This window comes from Orycteropus afer, unplaced genomic scaffold (genome assembly GCF_000298275.1).
Source record: "Orycteropus afer afer isolate SDZICR_OR568_19922 unplaced genomic scaffold, OryAfe1.0 scaffold00166, whole genome shotgun sequence".
NCBI lineage: Eukaryota > Metazoa > Chordata > Mammalia > Tubulidentata > Orycteropodidae > Orycteropus > Orycteropus afer.
In genome coordinates this window covers 4,180,620-4,200,711 of record NW_006921753.1, presented here as the reverse complement: position 1 = coordinate 4,200,711, position 20,092 = coordinate 4,180,620, and positions in this window count along the sequence as shown.

Genomic DNA, 20,092 nt, shown 5'->3' with positions numbered 1-20,092 from the left:
CCACTGCTCGGAAGGAAGGTTGGGCAATCCTACTTCCGTAGTGATACTGCCTCAGAAACCCAAGGAGGGGTCGCTATGAGTCGGGGCTGACTCGATGGCAAACAACAAAAACAACAACAACAACAAAAGTATATACAGTTATGGTTATATTCCCTTTTGCCTAGACATGCCTGATCCTTCAACCTGTTTACCTATGTATCTACCCATAGATTAATTTTGTTATTATTGATAATGCAGTATCATGTATGTATGTAACAGTGTTTATTCTTGCTGTCTGCACCTCTTCTGTACTTCTCTGTGTCTTTCTTTTCCCTAGTATTACTGTGCTGTTCAGTTGCTTTTGGTATATTGACTTTCCCTTCACACAAATAAATATTTGTCCCTTCCTTAGCTAGCAATTTTCCCTCCCTTCTCCTCCCATCCCTGGTAACCAAAAAGAAAGTTTCATTCAACAGGACTAATGACTATTTGTCCTTCTGTAATTAACTTATTTCACTCAGCATAATGTCCTCCAGGTTCATCCATGTTATGAGGTGTTTCAGATTCTACATTATTCTAGTGTTGCATAGTATTCCATTGGGTGTATGTACCATTAATTTGGTTATCCATTTCTTCATTGGTGGACACGTAGGTTGTTTCTATCTGTTTACTATGGTGAACAGTGCAGTGATTAACATGGGTGTCCATACATCTATTCGTGTCCTGACTCTCATCTCTTTAGGATATAAACCTAGTAATAGGATTGTAGGATCAAATGATTTTCTATTTCCAACTTTTTCAGGAATTGCCATACCAATTGCTACAGTTGTTTTATCATTTTACAGTTCCACCAGCAGTGTACAAGAGTCCCAATCTCTCCTTCTAGTGGGACTGTAAAATGATATAACCACTGTGGAACGTAGTATGGTGATTCCTTAAAAAGCTAGAATTAGAAATACCATTTGATCCAGTAATCCATTACTAGGTATCTATCCTAAAGTGAGAGCCAGGACAAGAACAGATACATGCACACCGATATTCATCGCAGCACTATTTACAATAGCAAAAAGATGGAAATAACCTAGATTCCCATCAACAGAAGAATGGATAAACAAACTATGGTACATGCACACAATGGAATACTATGCAACACTAAAGAATAATGTAGAATCTGCAAAACACCACATAAAGTGGATGAACTTGGAGGACATTATGCTGAGGGAAATAAGTCAATCACAGAAGGACAAATATTGCATTAGTTCATTATGAGAGAGGGGAGGAAGTAGGAAGAGAGCTACTACATCATGCGGAAGTGCAGTCAATGTCATGAGACAAAATGTGTTTGAACTGCTGCATGGAAAATGAATGAAACAGTGAAATACTATCTGATATATTACTGGAAGAGAAGGGCAATGTACCAATGAGAGTGATCAACACAGTGGCATTGAGGAAGAGGAAGATATAGAGAGGTGCAGGACAGGTACAGGCAATAAAGATGAACCCTTTTGCATGTACAGTACTGCGTTGTCTGTGATGGCAAGCATTGATCTACAGGTGGCTATATGGGTGGACAGGCTGAACAATCAGGTATGTCTAGGTATGGGGAGAGTGCCCATGACCATGTACAGGGTTAACAGACAATGTTACTACATGCATATTTGCATGTGCTGTGAGAATGTCTAGGTGTATAGTAAAGCTAACAGGGGACAAGGTGGTGGTGGCTTCTTGGCCACACCCAGCTACCCAGAGGGAGCAAGTAGTTTGACCTATGGGCTTGGGACCATGGTTGCAGGGGACATCAAGTGCAATTGGCATAACATACTACTCAAAAACATTGTTCTACAGCCTACTTTGGTGAGTAGCAACTGGGGTCTTAAAAGCTTGCAAGCAGCCAATGATGGGTCTCTCCTCATGAAGAGCAAAGAATAATGAAGAAAAACAAAGACACATGGAAAGAATTAGTCAAAGGTACTGGTAGACCCTGTGATCCTCAGCCTATTTGACCATGAGACCAGAAGAACTGGATCGTGCCCAGCTACCACTGTCAACCACTCAGAGGGAGATCAGTTCAGGAGATACTGGGTAGAGTGGGAGAACAATATGGAACAAAACTCAAAATCATTAAAAAAAAAAAAAGACCGGCTTTGCTGGTCTGATAGAGCTTGGTGAGATCCCTGATACTATGGTCCGTAGCCACTCTTCAAGTCTGGAATTGAACTCACTTCTGTGGTTTCCAGCCAAACAACAGACAGGCATAGGGGGTGAGCCTTTACATCAGGCAGATACACTACTTGGAGCGATCAATCGTGGGAGAACAGAAGGGCAGTGTTTGCACAGGGAGACAGCTTGGGGGACAAGAGTGCATGGGAGGGAAAGACACAGGGAAGATATAACTATGGGGAGGAAGTGGGAAGAGAGCTATTACATTGTGGGAAATTGCAGTCAATGTCACAAGACAAAATGTGTATGAACTGCTGCATGGAAAATCAATTTGCTCTGTAAACTCTCAACCAACCAAATCACATTAAAATTTAAAAAAAAAAAAAAAGAGTCCCAATCTCGCCACATCCTCAGCATTTGTTATTTTCTGTCCTGTTGAACTTTGCTATTAATGCTGGGGTGAGATGATATCTCACTGTTGTTTTGATTTGCAGCTCTCTAATAGCTAATGATCAGGAACATTCTTTATGTGTTTGTTGGCTGCCTGAACATCTTCTTTGGTGAAGCATCTGTTCATATCTCTGCACATTTGTTAATTGATTGTTTTTGATGTTTAGGTGCTGGATTCTCTATAAATTTTAAAGATAAGTTCTTTGTCTGATATGTCATTGCCAAATATTTTTTTACCATTCTGTAGGCTCTCTTTTTACTCTTTTGGAGAAGTCTTTTGATGAACATATGAATTTAATTTTTAGAAGGTCCCAATCATCTGTTTATCTTCTGCTGTTTGTGCATCTTGGGTTATGCTTGACAATCTATTTATGCCATAAATTAGGGTCCCTAATTTTGCCCCTATTTTATCTTTGATGAACTTTATAGTTTTAGGTTTTACATTTAAGTCTTTGATCCATCTGGAGTTCATTTTTATGTATGCTGTGAGGTAAGGATCTTGTTCCATTTTTCTGCAAATGGATATTCAGTTTTGTCAACACCATTTGTGAAAGAGACTATCTCTTCCTCATTGAGTGGATTTTGGCTCTTTGTCAAAGATCACCTGACCATAGGTGGATGGATCTATTTCTGGGTTCACAATTCTGTTCCACTGGTCTATCTGTCTGTCATTGTACCCATGCCAGACTGTTTTGACTACTGTGGCTATATAGCAGGTTTTGAGATCTGGGAGTGTGAGACCTGCTACTTTGTTCTTCTTCTTTAGCAGTGCTTTGTTTATCTGAGGTCTCTTTCCTTTCCCTATAAAATTAGTGATTTGTTTTTCCATGTCATTAAAGAATGTTGATGAAATTTGGATCAAGATTTCATTGTATATATAGATTGCTTTGGGTAGTACTGATGTTTTCACAATGTTCAATCTTCCTATTCATGATCACAGTATGTTCTTCCATTGATGTAGATCTTTCATAGTTTCTTGAAGTAGTGTTCTGTAGTTTTCTTTGTATAGGTCTTTTGGGTCCCTGGTAAGATTTATTACCAAATATTTTATCTCTTTGGTAGCTATTGTAAATGGTATTGATTTCCTTTTCAGAGATCTCTTTGCTGGTGTAAAGGAATCCAACTGATTTTTTTTTTCTTTTTATGCTGATCTTGTATTCTGCCACTATGCTAAATCTTTCAATTAGTTCCAGTAGTTTTTTTTGTTTGTTTGTTTTTTGTTTTTTTTTCTGTATCTCTTGGGTTTTCTCTATGTAGGATCATATCATCTGCAAATAGGGATAGTTTTACTTCATAACTCAGTTATAAGAAGTCACAGTGTAGAGTATTGAAAAGGAGAATTTTTATCTTTATTCCTATAAATTCAAACAGATAATTTCCAACAGTCTGCAAGTGAAGAGCAAAATTTCTCAGTGAGTAAGACAGCAATTCTAACTCAAAGAAAGGGTTAATAGAGCACATTGTGCCTTTGGGGTATCTGAGAGTGTCATTGTAACTGAGCAACTGTCCTCCTCAGTGTTACTTACTTTCTCAGACCAAGCTAAATTTTACCTTTCTTAAAGTCTTTAAAGGAGCTCTGGTGATAAGAAACATAGTGATAAGGCACTTGACAGCTAACCAGAAGGTCAGTGGTTCAAACCTGCCAGCCATTTCACAGAAGGAAGATGGGGTGATCTGCTGCTATAAAGATTTACAGCCTCAGAAACCCAAATGAGGGTCGCTATAAGTTGGAAACGACTCGATGGCAGTGAGTTGCTTTAAAAGCTCTGATGTAACGCCTAAGCCATTTGACTGTGAACCACAAGGTTGGCAGTCCAAACCCACCAGCCACTCTGTGGAAGGAACACTGGACAATCTACTTCCATAAAGATTTACTGCCCCAGAAGCCTAAAGGGGTTTCCTATGAGTCTGAAACAACTCAATGGCAGTGAGTTTTTTGTTTGTTTGTTTGTTTACTAATTTGGATACCTTTGATTTCCCTTTCTTGCCTTACTGCGCTGGCTAGGACTTCCAATGTAATGTGGCATAGAAGTAGAGATAGAGGGCATTCTTGTCTGGTTCACAAGACAATGCTTTCAGTCTCTCTCCATTAAGAATAATGTTGGCTGTTGTTTTTGCATATATGCCCTTTGTTATGTAGAGGAATTACCATTCTATTATTTTTCTGAGAGTTTTTAAATCAGGAATGGGTGTTGGGTTTTATCAAATGCTTTTTCTGCATCTATTGATAAGATCACATGGTTCTTTCCCTTTATTTTACTTTTGTGATGGATTACACTGATCGTTTTTCTGATGTTGAACCATGCTTGCATACTTTGCATGAATCCCACTTGGTCATGATGTATGATTTTTTTTATATATATATGTTGTTGGAGTCTATCAGCTAGGATTTTGTTGAAGATTTTTACATCTATACTCATGAGGGATATTGGTCTGTATTTTTCCTTTTTTAGTGATGTCTTTGCCTGGTTTGGTATCAAGGTAATGCTTGCTTCATAAAATGAATTTGGAAGGATTCCATCCTTTTCTATGTTCTGGAATAGTTTGAGTACAACTGGTGTTAGCTTTTCTCTGAATGTTTGGTAGAATTCTCCAGTGAAACCATCTGGGACAGAAGGGTCTTTTATTGGTAATTTTTTTATGACCTGTTTGATTTCCTCTTTTGTTATGGGTCTGTACAAATTTTCTACCTTAGTCTGTGTTAGTTTAGATAAGTAGTGTGTTTTTAGAAATCTGTCCATTTCTTCTAGGTTTTCAAATTTGTCGGAGTACAGTTCTTCATAGTATCCTGATATTATCCTTTTTATTTCAGTTGGTTCTTTTGTGATATCACCCATTTCATTTCTTATTCATATTATTTGCATCTTCTCCTTTTCCTTTGTAGAACAAGAATTTTTCATACTCTTTGCCATCAAATAATCTCAATAAATATGGTCTACATCTACAATATCAGTGGTGTTACCCTTTAGTTATGGTTTCTTTGTGCAGTGCACAACTTGCTCAACAGTAAATCACAACTCTGTTTAACATATAAGTGGCAAAGCCAGGAATTTTATTCCATTTTGCTTGGTTCCAAAGTACCACCATTTGAGAATGTATGAGAATGGTCAGTAATTGCACATGAACGACATAATCCTCTGGCCACATATGACTGCTGTTTCCTCTTTCAGCACTATTTAAGACTCAAAGCAGTTATAAAGTGCATTCCTGGAGACAAAAACCCATGGAATATGTAGAAAGTAAACAATGCCGGGTGGCTACAAAGGATTGCTTAGAAAGCCCATGATTAGCTTCCCCTGGAAAAGAGCTCCTCCTCCACAGCTTAATTTACCTACTAGGCAAATTGAAAAGATGTTCTTAAGATTAGTTTAAAATTGTTTTTCTCAAAAATATCAACTAAATACCCAATTAGACCTGAGTTTTTAGTTATTCTAAGAATCACTTGAATCAGATGACTTCCAGCAAGATGGTGGAATAAGCAGACAAGCTACCCACACCCTTAGCAACAAAGAAAGGAAAAAGATACAGATGATAACCCTTGAACCCTGAGCTTCGAAGGATAGGATAAAGAAATGAAGCAAATATCAACCAGTAGAAGAAGTTGCTGAGTGAAAACAGCAAAAATGGAGACAAATGGAGTGTGGACTGTTGGCTGAACTGACAATGTGGCCCTTTCTGAATACTGCAAGCAGCATTCCAATCAGGGAAGCAATCTGATAAATGGCTCTGCTTGCCAAAGACTGCCTGGGCAACCACACCCAGGCTGGTGACCAGAAAGGTGTGCTACTCCCCTTGTCCCCTCATTCTCCATACCCTCCCAATGATCAGAAATGCAACCATCCATTACTGCTACCCATCTTCTAGACAGGCAAGAAACCCATCCCACACCAACCAGGCCTCCTGCCCTCAGCTGCCTTCCTGGAACTAGTCCCAGGACCAGGCACCCTGCAGCCAGCTGCCTATGGGGCCAGCAGGAACTTCTCTGGGGTCCAGATGCCCTGCCCCCAGAAAACTTCTGGACCAATGGGTCCTCCATGTGGGATCAGGCACACTGCCCCCAGGAACTAGTTCTGGGTGCAGGTGCCCTGCTCCCCACTGCCTTTTGGGCCAGCAGGGGCTTCTAGCAACAGGTGCCCTACACCCAGCTACCTTATGGGATGGCAGGAGTTTCTTCTGGGACCAAGTGCTCTATGCCAAGACACCTTTTGGGACAGTCAAACTGCTCCCAGCTGCCTTGTGGGACAGCAGAAGCTCCTTCTGGAACCAGGCAACCTGCTCCCAGATGCCCTTTAGGCCAGCAAGAACTTCTTTCAGGCCCACAGATGATGCCCACAGATAGTTTCTGGAACAGCAGGAACTTCTCCTGGGACCAGGCCCCCTGTCTCCAGATGTCTTTTGGACCAGCAGGACTTCCAAGACCAGGTGCCCGGCTCTCTGCCACCTGCTAGGCCAAGAGGAGCACTGCCTAGGTGCCCTGCCAACCCAGTTTTCTCACCCACCTTTTTTTCTCCCTTTTCTTTCCCTTCCCTGGTTTTTTGGTTTTTTCCCTTTTCCTTGTTCCTTTTTCTCTTTCTTCTTTTCTTTTTCATTTTCTCTATCCCTTGTTTCTATTTTTCCATTTTTGTTTACTATTCTCTTACTCTTGCTCTCTTTTCTTCACCCTCCCTGCCCCAGATTTGGGAGATATTTACTTATTTTTCTTTTTCTCTTTGTTCTTCCTTTTTTTTTTTGTTGTTGTTGTTGTTTTTGTTTTTCTTTTCATTTATTTTTTCACTTTTTGAGGGATTTGGTGTTTGTCTTTTCTCTTGCTGTTATTCTCTATTTTTTTCTATTTTACAAATTAGTTTCTCTCTTATTGTGCTGTTTGTATATTTTGTTCTCTTGGGGGTTTTTTGGTTTGTGTTGCTGTTGTGTGTGTGTTTGTCCAACCCAATGGGAGCCAGGAACCATGTCCACATGATCCAACAACATCTATACCTCATTCAGCACCACCCACTGGACAAGGGCCACCATCTGCTTCTGCTCCACCTAACTGTTCAATGATAGACAGCCCAAACCAGTCCAACCTGTTCTCAACTGCTCTACACAAACAGTAAATAGAGAACAGGGCACACATTCTCATTCTCTATCACAAACACCGAGAGACAGGTGATGAGTGCCTAAGTGCAGTCAAAATAATAAACAGAGGAGCACACCATCCCTGCTTCCTCAGATATATCAAAACAAAATAAAGCAAAAAAAAAAAAAAAAACTGCAAAACACAGCACCATGCAAACACCAATTAAATACAAACACAACAACATCATAATGTCTTGGAGACAACAAGACAATCCCAGTTCACACAAAGAAGCAAATAAAGGAATACAAAGAGGGGACCAAAATACAAAGCCAGAAAATCTCTCTGAGGAAGATATGGCATTAGAAATACCTGATAAGAAGTCCAAAAGAATCATATTTAGGTACGTTCAATGGATTGAGAGATAGGTTAAAGAAAATACTGACAAAATCAAGGAAAACAGAGAAACAACTGTAGAATAATTCAGAAAACCAATACAAGAACTGAGAGGACTGATGAAAAATTAGAAACTATTCCAAAAAAAAAAAAAAAAAAATAGAAAACCAGAAGATTAATACTCAAATTTTAGAAATATATAAAATATTGAAAGGGTAAAGGAGTAGAACTAAATCAATGGAAGATAGAATTAGTGAAATTGAAGAAAAATCTCTCAGTACTACTCTGTTAGAGGAACAATCAGAAAAAGAATTTTTTCAAAAAATGAAGAAAGTATATGATTTATGTGGATATATGGGACACCTTTTGATGGTGTAATCAGAATTACAGAATAGGAAGAGACAAGTAAAACCACAGAGAAAAGTGCCAAAGATTTGTTGGAAGAGAAACTTCCCCAACATGAGGAAAAACAAGAAGTTATGTATTCATGAAGTTCAACAAACCCCAAACAGGACAGACCACAAAAGAAAATTACCAAGACATAGCATAATCAAGAAAATTGAAGATTTTTATCAACTTCTGCAATCTGACATTGACCGAACATGCAACCAGGACGTATTAATTATCACTGGTGACTGGAATGAAAAAGTTGGAAACAAAGAAGAATCACCAGAAGTTGAAAAATTTGGCCGTGGTGACAGAAATAATGCTGGAACTCACATGGTAGAATTTTGCAAGACCAATGACTTGTTCATTGCAAACACCTTTTTTCAACAACACAAACGGCGGCTCTACACATGGACTTCACCACATGGAACACACAGGAATCAGACTGACTACATCTGTGGCAAGAGGCAGTGGAAAAGCTCAATATCTTCAGCCAAAACAGGCCAGGAGCTGATTGTGGAACAGACCATCAACTGCTCATATTTAAGTTCAACTTGAAGTTAAAGACAATTTTAAAAAGTCCATGAGAGCCAAAATATGATCTTGACTATATTCCTCCTGAATTTAGAGATCATTGAAAAAATAGATGTGATGCATTGAACACCAACGACTGAAAACCAGAAGAATTGGGAGGATATCAAGAACATTATCCATGAAGAAAGCAAGAGATCACTAAAAAGATGAGAAAAGAAGAGAAGACCAAAGTGGATGACAGAAGATCCATCTGACATCAGCAATGATATCCCTCGTTCCATGTCCTCTTCTGAATCCAGCTTGCAGTTCTGGAAGTTCTCTGTCAATATATTGCTGTAACCATTTTTGAATTATCTTCAGCAAGATTTTACTTGTGTCTGATATTAATGATATTGTCCAATAATTTCCACATTCTGTGGGATCACCTTTCTTTGAAATGGATACAAATATGGATCTCTTCTAGTCAGTTGGCCAGGTAGTTGTCTTCCAAATTTCTTGGCATACCTGAGTGAATGCCTCCAGCATGGCGTTCATTTGTTGAAACATCTCAATGGGTTTTCCGTCAATTCCTGGAGGCTTGTTTTTCACCAATCCCTTCAGTGCAGCTTCAACTTCTTCCTTCAAGACCATGGGTTCTTGGTCATATTCCACCTTCTGAAATGGATGAATATTGACCAATTCTTTTTGGTACAGTGACTCTGAGTATTCCTTCCATCTTCTTTTGATGTTTCCTGCATCATTCAATATATTGCCCATAGAATCTTTCAATATTGCAATTTGAGGCTTAAATTTCCTTTTCCATTATTTCAGCTTGAGAAATACTGAGCATATTCTTCCCTTTTGGTATTGTAACTCCAGGTCTTTGCACATTTCATTATAATAATTGACTTTGTTTTCTTGAGCTCCTCTTTGAAATCTTCGGCTCAGCTCTTTTATCTTGTCATTTCTTCCATTTGCTTTAGCTACTCTCTGTTCAAGGGCAATTTCCAGAATCTCTTCTGACATGGATTTTGGTCTTTTCTTCCTTTCCTGTCTTTTTAATGACCTTTTGCTTCCTTCATGGATGATGCTACTGATGTCATCCCACAATTCCTCTGGTTTTCAGTCACTGGTGTTCAATGCATCAAATATATTCTTTAGATAGTTTCTAAATTCAGGAGGGATATAATCAAGGTCATATTTTGGCTCTCAGAACTTGTTTTAATTTTCTTCAGCTTCAACTTGAACTTTCATATGAGCAGTTGATGGTGTGTTCCACAATCAGCTCCTGGCCTGGTTTTGGCCAAAGATAATTGAGTTTCTCCATCACCTCTTGTCACAGATGTAGTTGATATGATTCCTGTGTACTCCATCTGGCAAAGTCCATGTGGATAGCTGCCATTTGTGTTGTTGAAAAAAATGTATTTGCAATGAATAACTCATTGGTCTTGCAAAATTCTATCATGCCATCTCCAACATTATTTCAATCACCAAACCCATATTTTCCAGCTACCAGTGATTCTTCTTTGTTTCCAACCTTTGCATTTGAATCACCAGTGATAATTAACACATCCTAATTCCATGTTTGGTCAATTTCAGACAGCAGAAGTTGGTAAAAATCTTCAATTTCCTCATCTTTGGCTCTGGTGGTTGGTATGTAAATTTGAATAACAGTAGTATTAACTAGTCTTCCTTGTAGACATATGGATATTATCATATCACTGACAGCACTGTACTTCAGGATATATCTTGGTACATTCTTTGTGATGATGAATGTCACACTATTCCTCTTCAATTTGTCATTCCCAGCATAGTAGATCATATGATTGTCTGATTCAAAATGGTCAAAACCAGTCCATTCCAGCTCACTAATGTGTAGAATATTGATCTTTATGTGTTTCATTTCATTTTTGACAACTTCCAGTTTTCCTAGAATCATACTTCATACAGTCCATGTTCTGATTATTAATGGATGTTTGCAGCTGTTTCTTCTCATCTTGAGTCATGCCACATTAGCAAATGGAAGTCCCAAAAGCTTCACTCTAGCCACATCATTAAGGTCAACTCTACTCTGAGGAGGCAGCTCATCCCCAGAATGCCTTCTGACCTGAGGGGCTCATTTTCCAACACTATATTGAACTGTGTTTAAGGGCTATTCATCAAGTTTTCCAGTAATATATCAGACAGTGTTTCACTGCTATTCATAAAGTTTTCACTGACCAAATCTTTGAGAAGTGGATGGCCTCTTCTTTCTTCAGAATCTATCTTATCAACCACCACAGTACAGCAAACTGACAGATAAGTTCATCTCTCTTAGCTGTTCCAAACCACTCCACTCACTTCCCAGCCCCCCTCAGCCCACTCCAAACCTGCCTCACCACCTTGCCTCCTTCCTATACCCCCTCAGGCCACTCCAAAACTGCCATGCCACCTCACTTCCTTCAAGTCCCCCTCAAGCCACATTATTAATTTCTGATAAAATAGACTTTAATACAAAAACGACCATAAAAGACAAAGAAGGACATTATATAATGACTAAAGGTGCAAGAGGACAAATCCATAATAAATATCTACATACACAATGAAAAAGCCCCAAAATACATAAATCAAACTTCAACTGAATTAAAAAGAGAAATGGTCAGCTCCACAATAATTGTGTAAGGCTTTAATACACCACTTTCAATGAAAGAAAAAAAACTAGGAAAAAACTTAACAAAGACACAGAAGAACTAAACAACACTACCAACCAACTTGACCTTATAGACATATACAGAACTTCACTCAACAACAGCACAATATGCATTCTTTTCTAGCACACACAGCACTTTCTCCAGAATAGACCATATGTTAGGACACAAAGCAAACTTCAGTAAATTTAAAAACATTGAAATACTGCAATGTATCTTCTCAGATCACAACACCGTAAAACTATAAATGAACTATAGTAAGATCAAGGAAAAAAGTAAACACATAGAAACTGAGTAACACCCTGCTTAAAAACTACTGGGTAATAGAAGAAATAAACTATGGAATTAAAAAATTTCTTTGCAAAAAGGATATGGAGGCAGCATCCTCTGGCCTCCTTCAACTTCACAAGGGGAAGACAGATTCACCATTAGCAGCCCAAGACTTATTCCTATCAGGCTAGACATGTCACCACCCTCCAATTTTTACACAAATCAGTCCTCCCACAGCACTCACTACTTCTCTACTGGGTTTGATAATTCATTGCAATGGCCACACAGATCTCACAGACACTACTCATGATTATGGGGCTTATTAGGGAAGTAACAGGGTACAATTCAGGTTCAGAAATGCTCTTAGGATGCAATTCTTTAATCAGGACAGTCTCCCCTCTGCTATCCCCTCAGGCATACCTCTCTTGCCCTTGGCCTCTTGGCCTGGCCTCTGCCCTGCTCAGGCAAGTGCTACAAAGCTCTTTTAGCTCTGCTTACAGGTACACCTAGATGAACCCCACTCCACCAGCAAGCCCCCTGCCCAAGGCACTTAGCTTTCTTGCTCTGTGGACCAGAAAGCCTGCTGCTCTGTCTCATGCCTATTGGTTCCTCCGTTGGTCATCTCAGTCAGTCATCTCTGCTATCTTTCTGTGAGGGAGGTCCAGCGCAGGTTAATCAGATCTAAGGAAATCACAGGTCAAGGATGCACACCACTCTAACTCCTGTTCTTCTCTCTTGATGTCAGTGAAATATCCTTTCTCCATCTAGGAGGGCTCATTTTAAGCTTAGCAGCATAGCAAAACCAATCAATATTCACAGTAGATTTCCATGTATCTTATTTGCATGGTCCCACCCAGTAATCTGGTGGGAGTCACAATGGCTGCCTAAAAAAGCCAAATCAAGTAATTCACTGCACCACATCCTTGAATAAAATGAGAATGAAAATACAACCTAGCAAAATACGTCGGACAGGGTAAAAGGAGTGCTCAGACGGTAATTCATAGCAATAAATGCACAAATAAAAAAATAAAAAAAGAGCCAAAATCCAGACCTTAATGCAACATCTCCAACAATTATAAAAAGAACAGCAAAAGAAAAAAAAAAAAAAAAAGCATACAGTCACTAGAAGAAAAGAAATAATAAAGATTATAGCAGAAATAAATGAAACAGAACACAGAAAATGAATAGGAAGTTTCAACACTAGAAGTTATTTCTTTGAAAAGACTAATAAAATCAACAAAGTACTAGTAAATTTAACAAATGATAAGAAGAAGATGCAAATAACATGAATAAGAAATGAAAAGGACCACATCAAAACAGAATCAACTGAAATAAGAAGGATAATATCATGATACAATGAAGAACTGTACTCCAACAAATTTGAAAGCTGAGAAGATGTGGAGAGATTTCTAGAAACACACAATCTACCTAAACTAATACAGATTGAGGTACAGAATTTGAACAGACCCAAAACAAAAGAAAAAATGAGTAGGTCATGAAAAAACTACCATGAAAAACAAAACATCTTGGCCCAGATGGTTTCACTGGCAAAATTTATCAAACATTCAGAGAAGAGCGGAAAACCAATTCTACTCAAATTATTCCTGAATATAGAAAAGAAGGAAATACTCTCAAATTAATTTTATGAAGCTAGCATAACCCTGATACCAAAGGCAGGCAAAGATACTACTAAAAAAGAAAATTAAGACCAATAACCCTCATGAACATAGATGCAAAATTTCTCAACAAAATCCTAGCCAATAGACTCCAACAACATATCAAAAAAATAATACATCACGACCAAGTTGGATTTGTACCAGGTATGCAGGGATGGTTCAACATTAGCAAAACAATCAATATAATCCACCACATAAATAAAATAAAGAACCATATGATCATATTAGTCAACACAAAAAAGGCATTTGACAAAATCCAACACCCATTCCTGATAAAAACACTAAACAAAATGAGAATAAAAAGGAAATGCCTCAAAATAATTAAAGACATATATACAAAACCAATGGCCAACATTATTCTCAGTGGAGAGAGACTGAAAGCATTTCCTTTACCAATAGGTATCAGAAAGGATGCTCTTTCTCACCATTCCTATTCAATATTATATTAGAAGTCCTAGCCAGGGCAATAATGCAAGAAAGAGAAATAAAAGACAACCAAATTGGCAGAGAAAAAGTAAAATTATCTCTATTTGCAGATGACATGGTCCTATACATAAAAAATCCCAAAGACCCAGCAAGAAAATTACTGAAGCTAATTGAACATTTCAGTGAAGTGGAAGGGTACAAGATCAACATACAAAAATCAGCAGGATCCCTCTACCCAAAGAGAACCCTGAAAAGGAAAACAACACGATTTACAACAACCATCCAAAAGATGAAGTTTAGGAATAAATCTAACCAGATACACAAAAGACCTATACAAAGAAAACTATAAAACATTACTACAAGAAACCAAAACAGGCCTACATAAAGGGAAGAATATACCATGCTCATAGATAGGAAAACTTAACATTGTGAATATGTCACTAATACTCAAAGAAATCCACAGATATAATGCAATCCTGATTCAGATTCCATCAATCATTCTTTAAAGAGATGGAAAAACTAATCACCAAATTTATATGGAAAGGAAAGAGATTCCCCCATAAGTAAAGCACTATTAAAGAAGAACAACATAGGAGGTCTCACACTCCCCAATCTCAAAACCTACTACACAACCACAGTAGTTAAAACAGCCTTGTACTGATACAAAGACAGACACCTAGACCAATGAAGCAATATTGAGACCCAGAAGTAAACCCATCCACCTACGGTTGGCTGTTCTTTGATAAAGGGTCAACATTCCTTAAATGGAGAAGAGGAAAAATGCAACAGGACCATATCTCACACCATCTACAAAAACAAACTGAAGTTGAATCAAAGGCCTGAGGTTTTAGTAAAATCTAAAACTATAAAGACCATCAAAGAAAAAAAACAGGGACAAACTTAGGGACCCTGATACATAGCATAAATACAAACATAATTAAAAATGTACAAACACAAGAAGACAAAACAGATGACTGGGACCTCCTAAAAATTAAACACTAACACACATCAAAAGATTTCATTAAAAGAGTAAAAAGAGAACCTATACATTGGTGGGAAAAAAAATGTCAATAATATATCAGACATACAGCTAATCTCTAAAATTTGTAGAAAACTTCAATCCTGTAACAACAAAAAGGCAAATAATCCAATTTAAAAATCAGAAGAGGACATGAACAGATACTTCACCAAAGAAGACATTCAGGCAGCTAACGAACACATGAAGAAATGCTGGCAACCACTGGCTATTAGAGAGATGCAAATCAAAACAATGAGAATGCATCTCACCCTAACACTAATAGCATTGTTCAAAAAAACCAAACAACAACAGATGCTGGCAAGGGTATGGAAAGATTGGAACTCTCATACACTGCTGGTGAGACTGTAAAATGGTGCAACTTCTGTAGAAAACAGTATGACGCTTCCTCAAAAAGCTGGAAATAGAATATCATATAATCCAGCAATCCCACTCCTAGGCATAAATTCTAGAGAAATAAGAGCTGTGACACAAACAGGTATACGCACACTTATGTTCTTTGCAGCACTAGTCACAATAGCAAAAAGATGGACACATCTAAATGCCCATCAACAGGTGAATGGTTTAAAAAAAAAAAAAACTACAGTACAAACCTACAGTGGAATACTATATAACATTAAAGAACAAAGATGAATCTATAAAGCATCTCATAACATGGTTGAATCTACAGGACATTATGCTGGGTGAAATTAGTTAATCGCAAAAGGCCAAATACTGTATGAGACTACTATTTTAAAAAGACAAGAAAAGGGTTTTACACAAAAAGAAGTATTCTTTGATGGTTACCAGGATTGGGAGGGGGATGGCCGGAAAGTAAACCACTAACTAGAAAGTATATACATACTAACCTGGGTGAAGGAAAAGGCAGTTTAAAAAAAGAAGATATACTTAACATAATTAAGGTTATTTATTAAACACACACTGTATATATCATGCATCTAAAAGAAAAGAAAGAATTACTTGAATCAGATTCCACTATGATGTCAAAATGCTTTAGATCAAAATTCAGTCAAACTTTGGAAGAAAGATATTTAGATAACCAGATTTAAAGAAAAGATTTTGCCTTTTCCTAAAGAAAGATAGCCCAGACTGTGAAATGGCTTTGTTGTTATTAGTTGCCATGGAATCAGCTCCTCCTGATGGTTACCTTACATATAACAGAATGAAATACTGCCAGAGCTTGCTCTATCTTCTTGATTGTTGGTGTGTTTGAGTCCATTGTTTGGCTATTGTGTCAGTCCATCCCATTGTGTTTCCTTCATTTTCACTGACAAAATAATCTCCACACCAGTAAAAATAAAAATGTCCTTAGAGCAATGCATGTGCACATGTTGTTTTATTCATGCAAACCACCCTTTGTGGGTATCACATTCCAAGTTTTGTGTTTGAGGTGAGAACACAGTTAATGTTCAAATCCAGACAATGCTCTGTTCTTATAGCACCAGGCACAATTAATGTAAAGAAAAGAGTGTGATACGTGCTATGCTAGAAATCGAAACAAGTGTTACAGGCCCACTTGATCATGTCTTGATCTGTGGTCTGTTCTGTACATACGATTTCTTGGAACTTAAGTAAATATAGCTCATGAAAATGTAAATAAGCTTTAAAAAACCCTAGACTGACACCTGGCACATTGTAAATATGTAATCAATGTGAAATGAATAAATAAATGAACTTTCCAGCTTACAAATTGGAGTTTGGCTATAAGCAAACATCCACATCAATTATAAAGGAAATGTTCATGAATACAAAATATTTCTTAAATACCCAAAAGACTAAGGCAATTTGAACTGACAGAAGAGGCCATTTAAATACAAACTTCATATTGACCAGCTTAAAACATACATACATTACTTTCTATGTTTCTTGGGGTTATTAAATGATATATTTTCAGCATCTTGGTAGCATATTTATTTTTATTTTCAAAGTAATGTGGACTTTTTTTTCCCCCTAAATCCCAACCATATCTCACCATCTATCTGGCCTTGGGAAAGGTGATCAATCATAGGGACCTCTAACCATTTTCATTATATTTCAGCCATCCAGACAGATCTAAGCTTAAGTGAGACAAAGAGAGAGGGAGTATTTGTTGTACAGAGGAGGATCTATCCTCATGAATTCCAACTTTTGAGGTAGATAATTTGAGATGACAGTTGGTTTCTTCAATGGTTTTAATCACTCCATGTACTGACCAAGCCTTCTAAGACACTTATCTTCCATTTCTAAACTGTGGGCTTTTTCTCTCCCCTCTCATCTCACATTCAAATATAAATAATTTGAGGATAGGAACACAATCTATGCAGTTCTATCTAACCAGCACCTAGCACATTGCTGCACTTTCAGAATGATTCACAGTGATTATATTAGACAGTAAACCACCTCACATATAAACCTCTAAAGCTGGCACTTTTCTAAAACATACATTAGGCAGTATCTAATGTAAAAGATTATGAATATGAAAGATGTGAACAAACAAATGGGTCTTAGAAGAGGTACAGCCTGAATGATTCTTAGAAGGGAGGATGGTGCAACTTTGTCTCATGTACTTTGAACGTGTTATCAGAAGTGATCAGTCCCTGGAGAAGGACATAATGCTAATTAAACAGAGGGTCAGCAAAAAAGAGGAAGACCCTTGTCTTGGTTCTCTAGTGCTGCTATAACAGAAATACCATAAGTGGATGTCTTTAACAGATAGGAATGTATTCTTTTACAGTTTAGGAGGCTAGTCCAAATGCAGAGTGCCAGCTGTAGGGGCTGGTAGAAAGCTGCTCAACCTTGGTTTTCAGCTTTGCTTCCTATGCCAGGCCCACTGGAGCTAGAGGCATCTACTAACTCAGGCAGCGACTGGCTGCTGAGGCTGACAAACCCAAGATCGACAAGTAAAATGCCACAGTCCTAAGATTAGTAGACAATACAGCAGGCCACTAGTTCAAGTCCAGGAACAATCCCAAGATCGGCAGGCAACATGGCAGGCATTGAGATGAAGACATGGTCAAATGCAGGATCTAGATGTGCCAAAAGCAAGAGACCTTTCTCAAAACTCCTCCCGCTTTACTAGAAGGAGGCTACACCCCAAAGGCAGCTACTTAGCTGCTCACAGAAGATTACACCATGGAGTTGATTACCAATCTCATTATGGGAATAACTACTTCCAGATGCCTAGCCACTCAAAACCATGGCTCAGCCAAGTTGACACACGACCTTAACTACCACATCCCTCAAGAAGATGGACTGACACAGTAACTGCAACAATGGCTCAAACAGAGTAATGATTGTGAGGGTGGCACAGGACAGGGCAGTGTTTTGCTCTGTTGCACATCTATGAGTCAGAACTGATACAACAGAAACTAACAACAACAATGTGAAAAGGAATCACAGATCCTTGAATTAGAAAAGACACTGAAACTACTCAATATAGTTTCTGTCAACATTTTTTAAGCGTATGAACTAACCTTGTTCCATCCTTACCACTTAACAAAATATGGTCCCAAAATTCCAAAGTAGAATCTGCTTAAGTTTAGAATGGGATGAAAGAAGAATTGCCCATAGTAATATAGCTCTGTAATAATTACATCACAGAACAATTTCAGAGGAGTCTCACTGCTCAGTAACTCAATGAAATTTTAGAGTTATTTATTCCTACAGCTTTGTTATGGAAGGGTCACCATCTTTCATATTCAATGCAATTTAACTAGAACAATTAAACGCAATCAGATAATTTGGGTTGTAGACAGTTAAGAGGACAAAAATCAGGTTCCAATAAACTATGAATTTTGTATAGTGAAACACTGCTTAATTCTCAATTCCAAATGAAAAATAACTAAGTTTGACCTTCTGTTTAGAAAATATGCCTCATGTTCATCTGCTCTCTGAGATTTAAGAAAAACACAAATTTCAGCCCGAGCTTCAGTAGGCACTGATGCACGCATACACATGCACACACACATACCTGTATGCACACAGGAAAACACACACACATCCACACAGATCCAATAAGGAACTGCACAGACAGAAATGCTAAAAATCCATATGTATTAGCAATATAAGGAAACTGCTGCTATGAAACACTTCCTCAGTTTCTTTTAGGGTGGAATTTCCATGTTCCTCTAGGTTTTTACATTAACAAAGTTTCTTGTTGCCGTACAAGTGTGAATACAAACAAATGTTCCTAATACTTCCATTCAGATCTATATAAATCCCATCTGTTATAGACTGAATTCCATCCCCAAAAAAATATTTGAGGTAAATCCTAACCCCTATACTTGTGGTTAAGGAGCTCTGGTGGTACAGTGCCTGAAGGCATTTGACTGTTAACCAGAAGGCTGGCATTTCAAACCCACCAGCGGCTCCATGGAAAGAAGATGGGGCAATCTACTTTTGTAAGGATTTACCATCTTGGAAACCCACTGGGGTTCACTATGAGTCAGAATCAACTCAATGGCAGTGGGTTTGGTTTTTCTTTTCTTTTCTTTGATTAAATTGTGAGAATATAAAGCCATCCACTTGTACTATTTCTATTACAGCAGATCTAGATAACTAAGACATTATTCAATTTCACTCTTCTCTCCCATTGAAATCAATATATATGGTTTACACAGCACGAGCACAGTCCTAGGTAATTAGTAAGTAAATGTTCAATATTCACTGAATAGATATTTACTGTAAATATATGCAAATTTTATACTAAGTGCTGGGGTGGTAGAGATGGAGCAAAACATTTACATAGAAAGGATACCCAGCATTCTTGATTTTTAATTCAAATATTAACACAAAATGAAACACTAAGAAGAGTAAGAGTGAAATGGAATGGAATGAACAGGAATATAAAGATTATTTTTCTACTCTTGGCTGCACTTTTACATGATTATCATGCTGTCTACATTTTTAAAAAATTACTATAAAGGCTTTAAGGACATAATTGATCCTATTTTTCTCTATATCCTTAACACCTTCTGCAGTATATAGTATTATATACAAACACACAAAAAAAGCAAACTCACTGGCCATCAAGTCGGATTTGACTCATAGAGACCCCTCCTTGGGTTTCCAAGGTGAT